The sequence below is a fragment of the Scophthalmus maximus genome, chromosome 16 (assembly GCF_022379125.1).
Source record: "Scophthalmus maximus strain ysfricsl-2021 chromosome 16, ASM2237912v1, whole genome shotgun sequence".
Taxonomy (NCBI): Eukaryota; Metazoa; Chordata; class Actinopteri; order Pleuronectiformes; family Scophthalmidae; genus Scophthalmus; species Scophthalmus maximus.
In genome coordinates this window covers 2,184,499-2,206,743 of record NC_061530.1, presented here as the reverse complement: position 1 = coordinate 2,206,743, position 22,245 = coordinate 2,184,499, and the positions used below count along the sequence as shown (strand labels likewise).

The 22,245-nt window shown below is 43.6% G+C and overlaps 1 protein-coding gene across 4 annotated transcripts in view; it reads left to right on the top strand.

The window, feature by feature from the left end:
• The window catches only part of asap1b (ArfGAP with SH3 domain, ankyrin repeat and PH domain 1b), an 86,310-nt gene that overhangs the window by 8,288 nt on the left and 55,777 nt on the right, over positions 1-22,245 (top strand). The gene's annotated exons all lie outside the window — the stretch shown is intronic.

Sequence of the window (22,245 nt, the reverse complement as noted above, 5' to 3'; positions counted from 1 at the left end):
TGCGTTGCTTGTTTGTCAGCTCGTTTGTCGTCAGTGGCTGAAATCTGATAATCGGAGTGGGCCACAGCTGTTGGCCTACCTTCCTGCCACAGCTGGACTGCGTATATCATCAATTGCTATTAGCCGGCAGCAGATTAGCCCCGGACCATACTCTGCTCTGCCATTTTGATCCCCCACTCCTCCCCAGATTTAGGTAAGGAAGAGTTGGTCATTTGTTCACATCTGTCTGCTGCCTTCCTTACATGGATGGATGGTGTTTAAGTCCCATTCCATCGACAGACATTTTAATCTCTAATGGGGCACAGCATGCTATCAGCTAAACCAGGATGAATTTACATGACACTTTCAGAAGTCTAGGGTGTCCGTTTAAATAACATCAGGCTTCAAATGATGGTTTCTGGTTGTTTTATTTTTCTATCAAGTACAAGTGGATATCTTAGAGGCACAATACAGAAATGTATAATAACATTTTTTTATTAGATATGATTAGCAGCATTGTTCTAGAGGATGGTAATGTTGTGGTCAGGACCAAATATCTCAACAACTATTGAATCGATTGACATGAAATTTGTTCATATTATTTAATCAAGTAACATTGTTGATGGCTGCCTGTCTTGTTGTGTCCTTCGGGATAAAAACTGCATCTCTGTCTGTGAGCTTTGTGTGTATGCATTTGGACAACTAAACAGCTAACACAGCCTTTCAATGCTGATTTTCGATGCCACCTTTCCCAGAAAAGCAAAATGTCTGTGCCTGCAGAGATCCATCAGGCTCAGATGAAAGACATTGATGGTGCTTCAACACAAGTTGTTTAATTTATTTACTAATGCTATTTCAAGTCAGTGAAAAGTGTGACATCACTCCCTTTTTCTACATCATAACTGTATCTTTCAAAGCTACTGTCACTCTGAAAATGGGGGGAAATTAATTTAAACAGTTCCAAAAGTGATTCCAGCTTGTGTTGGTTGTCATAGTGAAGTCCTCTGAATGTCCAGTTGCTCAAATGTCTTAACACCCAAATGTACTGTGGGAGTGGATGCACCTGTGGTTTTGGAATAGGTGTTTTCTCACCCAGCAATAAAGTGTGAAGTCTGAGAATTGTCTGCAGAAAAACTTCAGGGAATGCCATAAAGCCCTCTGCAGAGTCCTTGCCTGTGACTTCGGCCAAGGACTCATGATGACTGAGCGGTGTTCAGGAACATTACTCAGAGGCTAGAAAAATAATGTTACTTCTGGTTATCAAAGGAACACATTCTGTGGCGGCATGCCCTAAAGATTTACGACATGGGCGACTGATTGGTAGGAAGCAGAGCTGGCAGGCTTATCAGTTGATCAATGATAAGTGAAAGCTTTGTGATAAAAGCTTGAAGTAGTTTATTTTCGACCAACACAGTGCTGTGCTGTTACAAAAGACAAGTCTTGTGGTTAGAGTTTCCCTTTTTATTGAATTATAATTGATAAATACTTTAACATTTAATGTTGATATTTTAAGTTTATATTTTTTCACCTGACCTGTTTCAGCTTCAATAATGTGTTTGTTATTCAATTCAATTCAATTCAATTTTATTTGCATAGCGCCAAATCGCAACATACATTGTCTCACGCCACTTTACATAGTGAGGTCAATATTACAATATTACAGGGAAACCCAACAAATCCCACAATGAGCAAGCACTTGGTGACGGTGGAGAGAAAAAACTCCCTTTTAACAGGAAGAAATCTCTGACAGAACCGGACTCAATTGTGGGTGGCCGTATGTCTCGACTGGTTGGGGTGAGGAGAGAAATGGGGAAGAGAGGAGAAGTGGGCAGAAAGAGGGGGAGAGGAGAGAAGAGAGAGAGGACAGTTGTACAACAGCCGCTTTAATCTCTACCAGACTGATACTTACAATTACAAAAAATTACAATTATGTTGTCTTATTATTAGTGATAATAATAATATAGTTCTGTTTTTGATACTAATATGACAACACTCAAAAATATGACAATGAAAACAATCTCACCACAAGATCCCAAATAATTAAGTGTCATAATCGCCGCTCTCAGTTCATCTCCCCCTCCTTCTCAATTCCTGCCTGCTTCTCTGCACGTCCCCCCTCCTGCCGGCCATTCCCTCCTCATCAGCTCAACTCAACTCACCTGTTCACCGCAGCTGCAGCCGATCCCTCATCAGTTAGGTATATATACTCCTCTCCACCATGCACTCATCGCCAGATTGTTCTATGTCATCCGTACTAGTCTCTCCAGCATTTCCCGGACGGATTCCCAGGTATCGACCTCGCCTTTCCCCGACCTGTCTGCTCTGTCTCTGTCCCGGTGATCGACCCAGCCTTCCGCCCCCGACTACGGACTCTGCCTGTTCCCCCGCCTGTGGTACCGTCACCTGCCGCTCCCACTGCGTGTCCGCCCCGGGCACTCCGTGCTCTCCCACGAAGCAAGTTCGTTCCACTGTGTTATCCTTGAACTGTCCATAAATGAAAGTCATTACCGACTGTCTGTCTGCCTAAGTGTGCTGCATCTGGGTACCCTCCCGACCCGTTACAGTACTATCTGGCCCGACATGGACCCAGCACACACCACGGAGCCGCTGGCACAACTGGGCCGAGTCGAGACTCAGCTCCAACACCATGAGGCGATCCTGGCCTCCCTCGCAGCTGATGTTCAGCAAGCAGTGGCGAATCAAGAGCAAGCGTTCGCCACGTTAGCTGCCCAGGTCCAGCAGCTCACCACCGCTCTCGCTTAGAGCCCTCGCTCTGCCCGCCTCCCCGGATCCACCTCCACCGGCACCTACGCAGCATGGTCCTGTCTCTGAGCCTCGGGTCAGGGTTCCCGAGCGAAACGCCGGTGATACGGAGGGCTGTAATCCGTTCCTCACGAACTGTTAAATCCTCTTCTCGCTCCAGCCCAACACTTTCGCCTCCGAGGAAGCCAGGGTGGCATTCACCATCTATCATTTGACGGGTCGCGCTTGGCTGTGGGGGACAGCCAAGTGGGAATGACGCACGCCAGCCTGCTCCTCCTTCCAGACCTTCGCCGCCGAGCTTCCCAAGGTCTTCCAGATGAAATCGCGGGGACCCGACGCCTCTGGTGGCCTCCTCGGGCTCCGTCAGGGATCCCGCTCCGTGGTCGATTACGCCATCGACTTCCGCACCCAAGCTCGGCTGAGCGAGTGGAACCAGCCAGCCCAGGTCGACGCTTTCCTTCTGGGACTAGCTGATTACGCCAAGGACGAGTTGGTTTCACACGACCTGCCCTCCTCGCTCGACGGCATCATCGAGCTGGTGTCCCGCATTGATAAACGCATCCAGGCCAGGCGACGGGAGAGGCGCTCGGATCATCGTCCGGCCAACTGTCCTTCAGCTCTTCCCCGGCCGCCATCTCCACCTGCAGGCCAACCCACGAGGGAGTCCGAGTCCATGCAGATCGGCCGGGCCGGTCTCACCCCCGAGGAGAGAGAGAGAGACGCCGCGTGGGGAACCTCTGCCTCTTCTCTGGTCAAGTGGGACACTTAGTTTCCAATTGACCAGCAAAAGCCCGGGCTTGAGGGTGGAGGTCCTGGAGAGCCACACATCCAAACCCTCCTCCAATCTACGTCCCCTTTGCCAGGCACGACTACTGCTGCCCCGGGCCCTCAGACTTTGGCTACTCTAATAGTCTCTGGTTTTCGGATGTGAACATAATCGATGACGACTTAGCCAGACAGCTAGGGGTCGGTCGAGTTCTCCTACCCTGCCCGGCTCCCATCAAGGTCTTGGACGGCCGCCTCCTGAAGACCGTCACCCACCAGACGGTGCCCATCCGCATGCTCCTCTCTGGCAACCAACACGAGACAATACAGTTTCACATCCTGCAGTCTCCTTGCCATCCGCTCCTCCTGGGGTTCCCCTGGCTCCGTCGTCATAACCCTCACCTCGACTGGACCACCAGGGCTATCCTGGGTTGGAGCTCATCCTGTCATCTGGTCTGCCTGAAGCAAGCCAACCACACCCGAGCCGACCACCAAGTCCAGTTCCGCACCTGACTTGTTGGGAGTTCCCATGGAATACCTTGACTTCAGCAAGGCCAAGGCTACCTCTCTTCCACCACATAGACCCTACGACTGCGGCATCGACCTCCAACCCGACTCCGTTCCGCCAAGGGGCCGCCTGTATTCCCTGGCCGCCCCCGAGAGAGAGGCGATGGACACCTACATCAGTAATTCTCTGGCGGCTGGCATCATCCGCCCCTCCTCGTCCCCGGCAGGAGCTGGCTTATTTTTTTGTCGACAAGAAGGACAAGACACTTCCCCCATGCATCGACTATCGAAGACTGAACAACATTACGATTAAGAATTGTTATCCTCTGCCCCTCATCGCATCCGCCTTCGAGCTCCTAGAAGGCGCCACAATCTTCACCAAGCTTGACCTACACGACGCCTATCATCTGGTCCGGATCCGCAAGGGGGACGAATGGAAGACGGATTTCAACACCCCCTCCGGCCACTACGAGTACCTGGTGATGCCCTTAGGCCTCACCAATGCCCCGGCTATCTTCCAAGCCCTGGTGAACGATGTACCCAGAGACATGCTCAATAAGTTTGTGTTCGTCTAACTCAATGACATTCGGATCTTTTTCCCGATCCAAAGACGAACACGTCCACCAGGTCCAGGCGGTCCTGCAACGCCTTCTAGAGAATTCCCTCTTCGTGAAAGCGGAGAAGTGCTGGTTCCACATCCCATCTGTGTCCTTCCTGGGGTACGTCGCAGGGAGGGGGACCATGCAGATGGACTCAGCCAAGGTCTCCGCTGTCACTACCTGGCTCCCACCGGACTCCCGCAAACAGCTTCAAGGCTTCCTGGGTTTTGCCAACTCCTACCGGATGTTCATCCGAGGTTACAGCACAGTGGCAGCCCCTCTCACGGCCCTCACCTCCTCGAAAGTGCCCTTCCAGTGGACATCGGCCGCCCATGACGCCTTCCAGGCCCTGAAGAAACGCTTCACTTCGGCCCCTATTCTTGTAATGCCTGACCTGGAGCGGCAATTCGTGGTCGAGGTAGACGCCTCCGACGTGGGAGTTGGGGCTGTCTTGTCCCAGAGGGCCGCCACTGACCAGAAGCTTCACCCCTGCGCCTTCTTTTCCAGGTGGTTATCCCCGGCCGAGAGGAACTATGATATTGGCAACAGGGAGCTTTTCTCGCGGTCAAGTTGCCTTGGAGGAGTGGCGACACTGGCTTGAGGGAAAGCTGCCGTTTCGGCAGAAGCCGACAACATCAGCTCCGAGGACCCCCCCTCTGACGAGGATGACGCGCTCCCGGGAGCCGAAGAGGAGAGGATGGAGGTAGACGTCTCCGACGAGTACTAGCCCTCCTCCGCACCCCCTCCTCCCACCCGAATCTGAGTGGGGACGTCGGGAGCCATCCCTTGAGGGGGGTGTTCTGTCATGATCTCCGCTCTCAGTTCATCTCCCCCTCCTTCTCAATTCCTGCCTGCTTCTCTGCACGTCCCCCCTCCTGCCGGCCACTCCCTCCTCATCAGCTCAACTCCACTCACCTGTTCACCGCAGCTGCAGCAGATCCCTCATCAGTTAGGTATATATACTCCTCTCCACCATGCACTCATCGCCAGATTGTTCTATGTCATCCGTACTAGTCTCTCCAGCATTTCCCTGACGGTTTCCCCGGTATCGACCCCGCCTGTCCCCGACCTGTCTGCTCTGTCTCTGTCCCGGTGATCGACCCAGCCTTCCGCCCCCGACAACGGACTCTGCCTGCTCCCCCGCCTGTGGTACCTTCACCTGCCGGCTCCCACGGCGTGTCCGCCCCAGGCACTCCGTGCTCTCCCACGAAGCAAGTTTGTTCCACAGTGTTATCCTTGAACTGTCCATAAATAAAAGTCATTACCGACTGTCTGCCTGCCTACGTGTGCTGCATTTGGGTCCCCTCCCGACCCGTTACATTAAGGGCTGTAAATGACAATTATTTTTTGATCGATCATTATTAATTATTATTTTCTAACCGTCAAATAATCAAAAGATCACATTAAAAAATGTCCTTCACAATTCCCTCAAACCCAAGTTGAAATTTTGTTGTCTTGTTTTGAACAACGATCTAGCCCACATTCAAAAGTAGTTTTAAAAACTAAAACTATCTATAAAACTATAAAATATTCATACTTAAGCATCTAGAGCCAGTGGATATTTAGCTTAAAAAAAGAGACCTAAAAGCCTCTTTAGTTAGCATTAAAGTAATCGCTGAATATTCTTCCATCGTTTACCGCGATGCGTGTCACACTGTTGGTCGGACGTTAACATGCATGCTAAGCGCTAGCTACAATCAAAACACCGGCGCCGGTACGTTGATGCGTGATGTAGACAGACAGGTCCTGGCAAATGAATAAAAACCTCTTGGCAGGTAGTCACGTCCTTACAGAAAAGCAGAACCAAAATTCAACTTTATCTCAACTTTTATCCACCTTATGACTTCACCAAAATCACCACAGAGAAGCACACAGCTGAGCAGCTCACTTCTCTCTCTGAGGGCAGGGCTGGAAGCTAAAAACAAACTTACACTTATAAATGCAATGATGTTATTAATAATAATGACGGGTTTTGATCCTGCAGCTCTGGGGTCAGAGATACGCTTGGAGAGATAGAGAAAACAGAGTGAATGACATGTTATGTAAACACTTTGGGGCAGAGAGAGAGTGACAAATGCATTGACTAGCTTTTCAGCATCCTTTTGAGATAGGATGTTTCTAATGTTCTTGATATTGCGTAGGTGAAAGAAGGCTCCCCTAGAGACTTGTTTTATGTGTGAATCAAAGGACAAGTCCTGGTCAGAGATAACTCCACGGTTCCTCACAGTAGAGCTGGAGGCCAAGGTTATACCATCCAAGGTAACTATATGATCAGATAATGTTTCTCTGAGGTGTTCAGGGCCGAGTAATTGACCTCAGTTTTTTCTGAATTTAGAAGTAAAAATTATCAGTCATCCAGGCCTCTATCTCTTTAAGACTGTCCTGAAGTTTGTCTACCTGATTAGTTTCATCTGGCTTTACAGATAAATACAGCTGGGTATCATCAGTTTAGCAATTGAAATTGATGCGGTGTTTTCTTATAATATTGCCTAAAGGAAGCATATATAAAGTGAAAAGTATCGGTCCCAGGACAGAACCTTGTGGAACTCCATGACTCACTTTTGTATGAATGGAAGATGTGTTGTTAACGTTAACAAACTGAAATCTATCAGATAAGTAAGACTTAAACCATTCTAGCGCTGTTCCTTTAATCCCAATGTGTTCTAGTCTCTGTAACAGAATCTTGTGATCGATGTTATCAAATGCAGCACTAATAGGACAAGAATAGAAACATGTCCACTATCTGAGGCAATGAGAAAATCGATGGTAACCTTCAGCAATGCTGTTTCTGTATTATGATGTTTTCTAAACCCTGACTGAAAGTCTTCAAGCAGACTATTCCTGTGTAAATAGTCACAAAACTGGTTAGCAACAGTTTATTCAAGGATTTTAGAGATAAAGGAGAGGTTTGATATTGGTCTATAGTTAGCTAAGATATTTGGGTCTAGAGTCGTTTTTTGAGCAGCGGTTTAACTACTGTCACCTTAAAGGCCTTTGATACATAGCCTGTTAATAAAGTTAATCAAGTTAATTGATCTGATCTAATATGGAACTATTGATTAAAGGTTACCCATCCTTAAATAGCCTTGATTGAATAGGATCTAAAAGACAGGCTGATGGCTTGGATGAAGTGACCAGTGAAGTGAGCTCAGCCAGATCTATAGGGGAGAAACAATCTAAATATAAATTAGTCGATACTGTTGGTTCAGAGGCTACTGTACTGGACAGTGTGTCTGTGCTATTAGTGGGAAGAAGCTTATTATTTTTTTCTCTGATGGTAATAATCTTATTGGTAAAGAAGCTCATGAAATCATTGCTACTTAGAGTTGGATCCTTTCTAACCTACGTGATGTCTGTTTCAAAGCATGTGTTTTGTGCAATAAACCATGGAGCTATCCTCCTCCGTTTGACTGTCTTCTTTTTCAGAGGGGCGACAATGTCGAGTGTGGAACGTAGTGAGGCAGCTGGACTATCAACAACATCATCTCTCTCTCTCTCTCTCTCTCTCTCTGTGCAATAAATTTAAACGAATAATCGGATCACCTTAAACAAGGTGTCATTTCCTGAAATAATGTCAATATTGTAAATTAATGGATGAATTGGTCTTAACGAACCACAGCAAAAAGAAATGAGCATGATTAGATTGGATAGCCTACTCTAAATGTTGTAGAATAAAGGTCTTGCCCAAGGATACATCAGCATGTGGACTGGGGAAAGCTGGGATCGAACCGCTTACCTTTGGGTTAGTAGATGACCGCCTCTACCTCCTGGGCCACAGCTGCCCAATAAACTGGAAATAAAGAGGGACGACATGTCTCCAGTTCCTCCCACTGGTCAACATGAAGCCAAAAATATTAAGGATACAGGTGCAACCATCTTGCACTTACGGTGTGATTTGGAGCCAGAGTCTGCGCAGTTGAGATCTTGGAGTGGAGTATTGAGGTCCTGCCGATACACAAGCTCGACCAACCACGAGCCAGTCAGCTGTTAATCATTACGTTTCATACAGTTTTATAACATAAAAAAACAAATGAAACCAAACTCAAATAGATGAACACTTGAACATACATCAGTGTGTTAAGAACTACCTAAATTGACAGAAACCATCTTCTGAAAAAAGTAAAACCACACGTTAAGTGTGCTTTTACTTTTTTGTTTGGCCCATGTCCTATCAATTAATTTGGAAGAGACAGGTTGTGAATGTAGCATGGATCCATGTTATTAGGGTTGACAGAGTATGAGTAGAGGGAAATTGATGAAATAACACCAGTAAAAGAATGTTAAAAGAATGGATTGGGAAATATGCTTATTCATTTTCTGATTTTACCTTTTAACGTCTGTAGCTGAATTGAGGTTGCAGTGCTGGTCCCTCACTTGTGACATCATATAACATTAAGGATTGGTTAAAAGTATGAGTTGATTCATTTTTGAGATTTGAATTGCACACAATCAGCTTGTGGCCAAATTGTTGCTATTGAACAAAAACCCTTTCAATCCTTTGTACAGAAATATTAGGTTAATTTTGAAAGTGTTGAGATAAAAAGCTTGGTTACTGCAGTCTATTCAGAAAAAGACATGTTGATCCGTCTTTGGGATCCTTAAAGCTGCTGTCGGTAGGATTGAAAGAAGTGTGGACATAGTCTTAGAATTCAAAATCCAACGACTCCTGCTCCCTCCCACTCCCTCTCCGCTGCACTTCGGTTCTGCCTCCACAGCTCCTCCCAGCCCACCGTGGCCACGCAGGCTACCATGGCAATGGAAGCCAGGCAAGGTACGTAACATGACATTCGCACCCGTAAGAAGCTAACACGGACTACTGTCGACATTGCTAGACTATAACACCTTTTTTAGTTACCTTTGCCTCACATCATTACCTGTGACTTTTTGTGAAAACAACATTGTCAGTTTTTTTGAACTTAGGTGACCATAAATCAGTTTATATTAGCTTGTTTACGTACCTAGCATTAGCTAGCACATTAGCTACTACAGAGTGTTAGCTGGTAGGCCTGTAAATTAGCAGCTTTATTTTCACATACATCATTTGTTGCTTTGCAGAATGACTGATGCCTTTTTTTATATTTTATAACATTATTAGAGCTTTGAGACTGGTACACTGGACTCCGATGACGATGTAAACACGGCTGCTTCGACGAGTAAACGGGCGAAGAGAAGAGGGAGTCGCCTACGAGGCGCATCGGGCAGTGTTGGCCCGCCACCCGAGGACCTGTGAGCCGAAGACATTGCTGATCTTTATGTGATGAGCCAGTTGGTACCTGCTGCTTGCACTGGTTTCATCCCAATGAGGGTGTAATTTCAGTTGCCTTTGCTAGATGTAAATAGTGTGCTGTGCAATACATTCTTTTTCATTTCATTTATCTATTTCAAAGTTATATTTTAATATTCATGCAACCTCAGTATTTGCCTTGCAATAGTGTATTTTTTTAAAAGATTTAAAAGATCTCATTGCATAAATATACAGCAATGTGAAGATTACTTCTTTTTTTTATCAATATAATTTTTGAATCAATTCAAGGAATTACAAATATATTCATTTGATGTAATCAGATTCACTGTTTCAGTACTGCCGACGCAATATCTCAAAGAAAAGCATAACAATTTTTTAAAAATGATGTCCTATTGTCAAGCTTTATTTTGCATATGTATAAAATAGTAGGTGTGTTGAATATTCCTTCCACAGTGTCCCTCCAGCAAAGTCAGCATCTGTGTAGAAAAGCAACATGAGTATGTGAAAGTGTGATCCAGGAAAAAATATTCCTCACAAATTTATCACAAGTCGAAATACTATGAGGGGAATACATCATTGAGTACATAAAGTGGAGTTTTGCTTCGGGAAAACACACACAGGAACTTCTACTCGTCTTGAAATGTGTTATTGAAAGACACAGGAGATTACACATATGAAAATAAATAATTTGACAGTCTGCTCTTCAGTGATAAACAAATACGTAAGTGAAGAGTGCATTTGCAAATTCAGTACGTGAACCTGACTGTAGCCACAACTGGGAATATCGACACATACTTAGCATTTAGCATAGCATGGGATGCTACATTTGGTGATAAATAGTGATGCTAACTAAACAGTACGACATTGATGGGGGAGTATTTAGCCGCGAGAGCACAGGCAACGGCACACACATGTCTGGAAAACTCTCAAAACCGATTAGACTGCATGGACACAAACATATTTTCAGCCACTATGCCATGAACACCATTAAACACTAGCCATAGCACTGTGGACCTAGCAACTAGCAGCCTGATTACAACAGCACAGTAGCATATGGTATGGTCAAAGAGTGCTACAATAACATGGAAAATAAAAGATAAATGAGACAGTGATAATTACCGGTCAAGCAGAACTCATCGTTTGTGAATCCTTTCGGTATCGCTGCTCTGTCATCTGTGGAACACGATCCGATGTTTACATCGCTCGATCTGCTTCCTTCTTTTAAGCTCATTTTTGCTCATGGTCTTTGTCGTATATGCAGTTTGTGGCAAAGGAGGTGGACAGTTTTTTGCTGCTAGCTCCTCGTTGCGAAGACGTGAGCTTGGTCTTGGCCGAGCGAGTGAGTGAGTGCACAGGGATCGAGCAGCACTGCACAGCTCGTACCTGTGATTGGAGATTTTTCTTCAGGCGCGGTGGATTCTTGCAAATTACATTAAAGGCAGTAGGGGGAGCTAAATTACCTATATTCTGTCACAGAGGATCTGTCTCACATGTTACTACCAGGGTATAGCGACAGTTTCAGCACATATGAATACATTTTTATTTTTGCAAATCCTACCGACAGCAACTTTAACTTCAAAACTCTGAAAAAGATGTTATCTTCACTGATCCTTGCCATTTCAGTTGCCATGTCAGACACTGGACATGTGGTCTCCCTGATACTCCTTACCAATGTTGGTGCTGTAGGCAAGATATATAATAATAATACAAATATTAATTAATTACACAAATAATTCAAGAAACTTGAGAACTGTTGAGAATAATTTCATCCTTTTTTGACTCATTTTGCAGTTGCAACTCAAAGGCAGACCTAGCCGACAGTCTTAGTTGTGCGTAATAATGTGCATGCATTGGAGTTTTGGAACGTAACGTACATAGCCTATTTAAGATGATGCTTGTGGCAGAAGGCTAGCTTGGTCAAAATGTCGGAAAGGAAAACGTCTGAGAGCGGTGCTAAAAAATGAGAAATGAAATGAAATATTATGGCAAAAAGAAAAGAGTGAGATTCATCATCAAATAGTGGGGCAAGTCACAATTTTTTCTCTAGAGAGAAACTAATACATTTTGCATTGTATAGACAAACGTTGATATTACACATTTTTACTATTTTTAGTGTGAGTTGGGGGGGCTACATAACTACAATACGTCCAGAACTCAGCTGCCCAGTTGCTCACCCACTCCTGTTCCAGAGAACACATCAATCCCATCCTTCAACACCTTCACTGGCTTCCAATACAGCACCGAATACAATTCAAAATCCTGCTAATCACCTACAAAGCCCTTAATAACCTCGCCCCCTCCTACCTTACAGACCTCCTCAAACGCCACTCACCCACTCGCCAACTCCAATCATCAGCTACTAACCTTCTGACCCCCATCACCAGGACCACTCACTTACCTCTTTAAAAAATCCACTCAAATCCCACCTTTTCAAAAAAGCATACACTACATAACAACTGACAGTTGATCACTCTCTTTCAGTTGTGTGTGTGTGTGTGTGTGTGTTTGTGTGAGTGACAAATAAAATAGGCCATCTGACCTCAGCTGCTTTTGGAAATGTTACATCCTCTCATTTTTCACATTCCGCAGGCCCAGAGAAAGGGATGTGCATTTGTTTCCTGCCAATGAAAATGACTCCCCACCCTTCCTGCTTGAGTAATGCCACATAGACTCAGGAAAACAGAAAAAAAAATCAAATGACCCAGACTTGTCTTTTCAGTGACTTCTTAATTTTGACAGAATAAGCAAGACTAGTGCAATTGCTGTACACTGTTTTTGATTTTTAAGTGTATTTTAATAGCTGAAATTGGGACCTGAAAGAAAATGGGAATCCCTTTGGCACAAGGAAGCAAAAATAAAACTCTAAAGTTGCCGCATAAGATTATTTTTAGCCCCTTGTTTTGGCTTTTGGGAAGTCCTTTGATAATTGTGCCCCTTCCTGTTTTTGTCTTCTACTAAATACTTAGCATATTAGCAATTTTGAGAACTTTATTGTTCGTCTTTGCTGGGTTAACATAATGGCACAACTGAGTCCCAGGGGGCTGCTGACAAGTGGAGAGATGGCTGGTTAGTCAGAGGAGCTTCCTGCAATCTCCACAGTGAAACATGTTGAGTTGAAGCGCAAGACCGCATCTCCTTGGTAACTGCACAACTGTGATGCCAAATGCCAGGTTGCAAAAGGACGGGTGCAGGGGAAACGATAGGGCTGCTGGGGGAGGATAAGGCCTCGGGCAGGAAGTTGAGACAGTGTCCAGTCAGTCATGCCCTTCACCTACCAATTTCCCCCTGTGGATTGTTTGTTCGGGAACCAGAAAGACAGCCTCCTTAACCTCATTGGTCACATAGGGTGACACTTTTGGGGGCTTTTGAGGCCATTTTTGCAATTATTTGCTTTCATTTACATTAAATTAAAGTTAAAAAACTGTTTAATTAATATTTTAGTCTTACAAAGACACAAATAGTGTAAAGAAGAAAAAGTTCGTACCTCAAGTAGAAACATTTTTTTTCTCATCTGTGCTGTGCTGTGCTTCTGAAAATTAACGTTTCCTACCTCCATCTGGTGGTCGTCTCTGAGTTCTGAAAAATAGAAGTACTGATGGGAAACCATTCAATTAACAAACTAGGAGCATACCGTAACTACAAATCACTGTACCTGTATGTAATATGGTACAGTAATTCAATGCATTTCAGACAGCATACAGCACAAAAGCTACAGTACATGTAGGCATGGGCTGGTATGAGATTTTGACAGTATGATAACCATGGTCAGAAATACTGCGGTTTCACCATATCGCACACCTCTAAAATGTGCTATTGTAAATCTCTGGGTAAAATTTTCTTTTCCTGCGATTGACCAAAATGCATTTTATTTTTAAATAACATATAGAACATTTGGAACATTAGTAAACATATGTTAACAGATAGAACATAATTTTATTATTTTCTTGAAAAAACAACAACACTTCTAGATAAAATGTAATAAATGCAGTCTCTAAAGTGTTGATGGTGATTGTTTGACTGCTCTGTAGGCCTACTGCTCATGTAAGAGAGAGTTGTTGAGGTGAGTGTGGTTCTGGCGCTCAGCTGTAGAAGAGACACCCGATGGGGAACCGTCTTAGCAGATCAGTGCTAGCATTGGCATGATTAGAACAGGTGCGGTGAGTCGGCTAATCAACTATAATGCCTTCCGGAGCAGCTGGTGTTGGTCTTTTCCTGTAAAGTGTCCAGACCATACTGTAGTTGGGAAGCGCCATCTCACTCCGACGCACAGAGATATCTAATTTAAATTAAAGGTACTGCAGCATTTATTAGATTGAGACAGACTGCCAACGGCACTGCACATTAGCTAGCCAAACTCACGGCACACTCGATCCCTGCTCCACCCTCTCTCTCTCACTCATACAACACCGGGCAGCGCAGCGCAAAAGGAATTAAAATACATTATTTTTGAGTTAAGCATGTGTCAGGGAATAAAGTGCTCATTGTGAGTCCGGACTGCGTGTGCGCTTTGTGCTGAGGGAGCCCACTGAGGTAACGACATGCGTTACAACATTGACATTTTAACTTGGGGGGACAGTTCATACCTTTGGGATGGTATGACAGGAAATATTAGTGGTTTCATTTATTAGTGGCTTTTTGAAAAACCGTGGTATACCTTGAAACCAGAAACCAGCCCATGCCTAAGTAGATGTATGTTCTATAACAGCACAGAGTACAGGAATCCATAGTTACAGTGGAGAGCAGTATGTAAATTACTTAGCTATTATTCTCTCTGAAGGTTTGTATTATAGTAAAGCTGTTAAGATTTGGCTGCACTCTTTGCCCAGCCTCCGTCATCCACCTCACATGGACAAGGACATGGTCAACAACAGTTGCATGAATTTCATCCTCCTCCTCTTCCTTCAGGTGGATCCATTGTTCCAAAACTAGTAAACTACCCCATGGCTCTTTTATCTATCTATCCTGAGGTTCTGAATTGGTGTGTGAACAATTTGACTTGACAATTTCTGAGAAATTGTGTTAAAGTTGTGATGTCTTGATTTAATGATATTGAATGCATGTGTCCGTGGTTTGGGATGATTAGTTAAAGCTGCTGTCGGTAGGATTTGCAAAAATAACTTCTTTTTTTGCTGAAACTGTTGCTATATGCTGGTAGTAATATGTGAGACAGATCGTCTGTGACAGACTCTGGGTCATTCACCTCCCCCTACTGCCTTTAATGCCATTTGCCAGAATCCCATGCGTCCGAGCAAAAATCTCCAATCACAGCCAGGGGGCGTCTCTCCGCTCTGTCAATCATCAGGGTACGAGCGGCTAAGCGCTGCAGAACCTGTGCACAGCATCACTCGCTCGGTCACGACCAAGCTCACGTCTTCACAACGAGGAGCTCGCAGCAGAAGCAGAGTTAGGTTGAAAACACCGCAGCAGAAAAACGCCAAGCATCGAAAAAACTGCCCGGCTCCTTTGCCAGAAACTGCATATAAGACAAAGACCACGAGCAAAAATGAGCTTAAAAGAAGGAAGCAGATCGAGCAGATGTAAACATCAGAGCGGCTCCACAGAAGCGACGACACCGACAAGGTTCACAAACGATGCGTTCTGCTTGACCGGTAATTATCTCTGTTTCATTTATCTTTTATTTTCCATGTTATTGTCGCACTCTGTGACCGTATGCTACTGTGCTGTTGTAATCAGGCTGCTAGTTCTAATCAGGCGGCTAGTTCTAGGTCAACAGTGCTATGGCTAGTGGTTAGCGGCCAAATGCGCCCCCATCATACTGTTTAGTTAGCTTCACTATTTATCACCAATGTAGCATCCCGTGCTATGCTAAATGTTAAGTATGTGTCGCTATTCCCAGCTGTGTCACGTTCACTGAATTTGCAAATATGTGATAAATTTGTGAGGAGGAATATATTTTCCTGGATCATACTTTCACATACTCATGTTGCTTTTCTCCACAGATGCTGACTTTGCTGGGGGGACAGCTGAAGAAGGAATATTCAACCCCCCCTACTGTATTTTATTCTTGTGCAAAATAAAGCTTGACAATATTGCATCAGTGTACTTTGATAAATTTGTTATGCTTTTCTTTGAGATACTGCATCGGTAGTACTGAACCAGTGAATCTGATTACCCCAAATTAATATATTTTTAATGCCTATATTTGTGCAATGAGAAACCAATCACTTTCAAAATACACTTTATTGCAAAGCAAATACTGAGGTTGCATAAATATTAAAATATAACGTTGAAATAAATAAATGAAATGAAAAAATATATATATTGCACAGCATTTACATATAGCACAGTCTGAAGCTAAACCATCTTGGGATGAAACCAGTTCACGCTGCAGGTACCAACTGGCTGATCACATGAAGATCAGCTGTGTCTTCGGCTCCCAGCTCCTCGGGTGTGGGGCTGACAGGCCAACCTCTGCCCCATCTGCCACGGCCGCTGCCTGGTGCGTCTCGTAGGCGACTCCCTCTTCTCCTCGCTCGACTGCTCGTCGAAGCAGCCGTGTTCACTTCCTCATCGGAGTCCAGTGTACCAGTCTCAAAGCTCTAATGTTATAAAATATAGATAAAAGCGCAAGTCATCTTGCAAAGCAACAAATGATGTGTCTGAAGATAAAGCTGTTCATTTACAGGCATACCATGTAACCACTCTGTAGTAGCTAACATGCTAGCTAACGTGCTAGCTAATGCTAGGTACGTAAACAAGCTAATATAGGATGCCCACGTTCAAAAACACGGACAATGTTGTTTTCCCAAAAAGTCACGGGTAATAACGTGAGGCACTAAGAAACTGTTATAGTCTATCAATGTAGACAGTAGTCTGTGTTAGCTTCAGGTTACTTTCTTACCGGTGGGAACGTCATGTGACGTACCTTGCCTGGCTTCGGTTGCCATGGTAGCGTGCACGGGTGCAGCGGAGAGGGAGGGGGAGGAGCAGGAGTCGTTGGATTTGAATTCTGAGACTATGTCCACACTTCTCTCAATCCTACCGACAGCAGCTTTAATGGGTCTAGGAATAGTGTGTGAGCAATCGAGAAAAACTGTCAAAATATTGCTTTTTCTGGGACCCCTGGGACACGCAAAAACACATTTAGGGACGCCATCTTCAGCCACCCTGTTTCCCCCTCCTGCATGACAAAGTGACTCTCCCACCACAGTTGGTCCTGGTCCTTACAGGTACCCGGAGTTCTGAGAATAAAGTCAGAATTTTGAGTTCACAGGCAAAATTCTGAGATTAAAGTCAGAATTCTGAGTTTAAAGTCAGAACCCAAAGACATTTTTCAAGTGTGGCCTTAATCGTCTTCCGTTCATTTCAGACTGTGGCGCTCGCACTAGTGAAAAAAATCTCTTGACACTGAGGTGCCATGCATGGCCACCCATCACCTCCATTAACTTGGCACTTTACCTACTTGGTGCCATCTCTGAAAGACTTCTACTTAAAAAAATGATGACGCTGACATTTTGACTTTTACAGCACAAATTATAGATAGATATTTCTTAGTGGAACAGCACATGGCCAAGAATTTTACTTTGATCCTTGCTTAATTTTCTTAGCAGCAGTAAATAAATTGTCTGTATGCGTCACTTGCTGTTTGGGTGGAAAGATGAGTGGTCGCAGATGATTTGGCATTGTCATGCTTGCTAATCCCCCTGGGTAGAGTGGGAGCTTGCAATTGGTTGCTCGCAGATAAAAACATCCTTGGACTATAATCAATAATTGTCAGCCTTTTGGAAAGCAGAGTTTGGATGCATGATTGCCTGTTGCCAAGGGTTTGCAAAGACTGTGTGCCAAGACAGTGCAATTTCATTGATTGTTCCCCCCCCCCCCATGAAAAGCAGAGAGAAAACAGCTTCAACAAACCACCTCAGCAAGTTACACAGTGCTGGCCAATGAGAAGATATTTATCATTTATCTTCTGTAATAATTTGTTTGAATTTTGAATGAATGTTCTCAATCTTGGTATCTTATCTAAAGCAGTTACCAAATAAGATGTAGCAATGTATAGACAGTAGGGGTGCACCGATCGCAGAATGCATCTTTGCAATCATTGCTCCACCAGACAAGCAAAAGCGTTGATAGAAATACAAATATGAGTGGGAAGAATTAAACCAGTGCTCAATGGCGTACCGTTACTTTTTCTTGTGTATCGGGACTTCTCGCAAGTTTCCGGTACCTGTTTAGACTCTCTACATGTTAGATTCTCCAGTTGATTCACTATGGGCCTAAATAATCTACATTACAATAACAAACCGAAAACATGTTTACACTTTTCATAACAACATGAACGATCTCTAATATGTGTTTTGCAGTGTTGAAGACACTACAGTTGCGCAAAGCAGCTCTTTTTTTATTTTTCTGTCTCTCTGTCACTCTGCCCCGCACGTACACACGCACGAATAACAGTGAGGGGAGGCCAAGGAAGCCCCGCTGCTGCACGAAGAGCTGCTCACCTGTTTATTCAGTTCGGTGAAGCTCGACACAGTATACAGAACCATGTAACGGAGAATCAGCTCATTGCATGATCACGCTGTTATTGTGAACGCACTGTTGTCGTGATTGACAGCATGTCTTACGTTGATAAGTCATGAAACTCAACACTGCACTTCTTTGGACCCTTAACAACATACATGCCAAGATGAATGATTTTTGAAATATGACCGACGGGTCTGAAAATTAACTTCATTTCTTTGAAGAACACAAAACATGATAGTGGAAATTAAATGTAAATCATAATACAGACAGATATATACAAATAATGATATTTTCAAATGAAGCTATACTTTTATGCAATAGTATGTGGGTGGGGGATGTCAGTGACCAAACAACACATATAGGTTGTAATATTAATGGTGCTGATCATCATTCACACTCATACATACCTATGTGTTTATGATTAAATTCTTTACTATAGCATATAATTGTTTACTAGTACAGTAAAGTTCTTAGCCTCAGGTTCGGACCTCTACCAACAATAGTCTCTCAAAATCCCATAGGAAACACTTATGGACAGTTATCTTTAATGAAACTGTTAAATACCATTATTTCTAATGTTCTTATTAATAAAGCACTTCAAACTAGTGTGATATTTTAAATTAAAATTTACTACCACTGACGCCCCACCCCTCGGTCCGTGTTGGTCGTTGCCCCGAGGAGCACGGGCATCCTTTATTTTTATGCATAGAAGGTGGCAACCCTACCTGTGACAGCTGTACCAGAAATGTATGAATGTGATAGAAAACAGCATGGTAAATAGCAGCGCTGAATAAGTGTGTGTGTGAATGGGTGAATGTGACTTGTGCTGCAAAGCGCTTTCAGTGGTCGATAAGAATAGAAAAGCGCTATATAAATACAGTCCATTTACCATGTTTGCAAAATATTGGCCGATAATCAGTCAACCGATTTATTAGTTGGGCTCTTGTCAAGAGCAGACAAAGCATCTAACAAAGATGTGAATTTGCTTTTAAGCTAGGCACCAATCTAACAGATCATCTTGACTTAAAATAGCTTCAGTGTGTTACATAACCTTTTTTAAGTTATGTAGTTTGCTACATTCAACAAAATTATTGTTTTGTATCCTAAAAACCTCCAATGAAGACTGGCTTGTAGCTTCTGGACCTTCAGTCTTAAAGTATTATGTATATTATACTGAGGGGTGTTCCCTATTGTGAGACATTTACTCATGACAGCTTATAAGCAACTTCAAGTTCTGACCCAAGCTTTTCATCATTAGTATGTTTTTATACTGTTTTAAGATTTTCATTAAAGTAATTATCAAGATAATAAACAGAGATAATCTTGGCCAAGATAATGGTGCTATAAAAATTTAAAAATTTAAATTTTGGGCCAATGTTTAGATAAACATACATAGGGCCAAGCATCAACTGAGGCAGTGTGAGTAGGTACAGGGTAGCAAAGTCTGCTTGTATGAGCTTGGGGATCAAAGGGCTTGGGCCGCAGGGCAGAAAGGTGACAAACTTCTGCTGCCATAATTGGGGGAGAGCCATGTTAAACTGTCCAGGGGAGGTCAAGGACATCTTTATTATGTTGTGAAATTTATTTTGCCCGCTGGTGTGTGTGCCTCTCTCCTCTTATCCAGCTGGCCTTGATGTAATGGTGTGTTTGCAGGTGTTTATCATCTATTATGAGCAAACACAGCAAAGTTATTGATCAATTCTCTGTGGTTAAAATGGGTGGGATATTTGCTCGAATCTTAAATCATTTGGCCAAAACAAGCTGTGTTTTTCGAATCTCCCGACTCTCATTCGTTCTGCAAGTAATGGAATTATAATAGGAAGTATGAAATACAATTGGTAAATTGTTACAAAGAGCACGGTCTAGACCTGCACAATATGAAAAGTGCCCTGAGATAGCTTCTGATATGATTTGACACAATATGCACTGCTCAAATAAATTAAGGGAACACTTAATTGACACAGTATAACACTAAGTCAGTTAAACTTCAGGGATATCAATCATTTAGGAAGTACAGGTCATTGTGAATCAATTTCACCTGCTTTGGCGCAAATTAAAGTGACAACAGGTGCTGCGGAAAGGCAAAACCAAGACAACCCTGAAAAAGGATATGGTTTTGCATGTGGTGGCCACAGACATTTGCTCTCTCCTTATCTTTCCTGACGGATTCTTTTTCGAGTTTTGTGTTCTGCTATTGTCCTTGTCAATACTGGTAGCATGAAGTAGAAGGGCCTCAACCCAGCAGCAGGCCAGTAGCTGCTCCTTCGTGCGAGGAGGAACAAGAGGACGGTGTCAGAGCCCTACAAAATGACCTCCAGCAGGCTACTGGTGTGCATGTCAGAAACAGACTCAATGAGGGTGGCATAAGGGGCCAACATCCTTTAGTGGGACCTTTGCTCACAGCCCAGCACCATGCACCTCGATTGCCATTCTTGAGAAAACACCACAATGGCACGTCCGCCATTGGCGTCCCATTCACCTAATAGATGAGAACGGGTTCACACTGAGCATATGTGACAGGCAAGAATTAGGTTTGGTGATGGCATGGTAATTGTTAAACTGCCTGTAACATCATCCAGCATAACCAGTTTGGCAGTGGGTCAGGGATGGTCTGGGGAGGCATATACTTGAAGGGCTGCACAGACCTCTATGTCAGAGCCATTGGTACCCTGGCTGCTGTTAGGTACCGGGATTAACTCTTCAGAGCGATTTTCAGACCTTACAGGTGAAGGTGAATCTCCGGATCAATGTAATTTTCGAACTCAAAGTTTGTGATCTTGAAAGTCAAAAGATTTAAAATCTGTGTATTCACAAAATCCCCTTATACCGGATTTGTCACCAACAAACTGTTTCACCTTACATTTCACAACACATCAAAAAAAGAAATAAAAATATGACATTTCCACACTATACAACCTCACTACCATGATATTCATCATTTTCATTTATACCGATCAAGATCCCTTATATCCCTGATGGCGATTACTTTATCCTGTTCTGGTGTACCATTCAATCTTATCATTACTCTGCAGTTCCTTATCCAAGTGTCCTGAATTTGCTTTTCCTTTGTCAGGATTCTGGCTTGTCTTGCAATCTCGGCGTTTCTCTTTGTGAGATGTTAATTTACATATACCCCTGTGCCCTTCAGTTGTTTTGCAAGTTTTAGCACCTCAACTTAATGTTTTCTGCTCACAAATTGAAAGGATGTTGTTTGGCCTGTTGTTTTGTTTTCGGGGTATAGTGTCACAAGCAGCTTTATTTTTACTGTCTATAAGAATGTCTTTGTTGTTGAAGAACATAATGACTTGCTGCTCAAGTGAGTGCAATTCATCTTTTGGTGCATCCTCACCCTCCTCGTCACCTGCTGTGATCTGTGCATATGTGCGGTGGGTTGTCTCAAATCCAGATACCACCAGGTCATCCATCGTTGTTTACTGTTCCTAATCTTCTACTCTTCTTTCAATCTCTTCAATCGTTAATTTGTGGGTGAAAATTTAGTGTTTTTCTATTTATAGTGGTCATTATTTTAACTCCCTGGTGCTTTGGATTCTAAATCTCTGAAAGTAAAACGAAGTGAGACAGATAATTAATTCTAACACTACGACAGTGGCACAGTTTATTTTCCCTGCGTTTAAAATTTTCAGCAAGGATAATAATCTGAATAAATAAGCTGGGCATGATCAAATTGGATACACAGCCTATTTGTTTTGCCCTAATAGCGACGGTTTTCTCCGTCAGTCAGCAGTGTTGAAATAATGATTTATGCCACATTCAGGTCAAGCACTAGGTGCTTGACCTGACACTCTACATTAGTTTGAAGGAATATGCAATCTTTGAATGACTGAGCAAATATTAGTTCCGATGCCCATTCTTCAGGTTTGCCACACCATTCAAATAAAG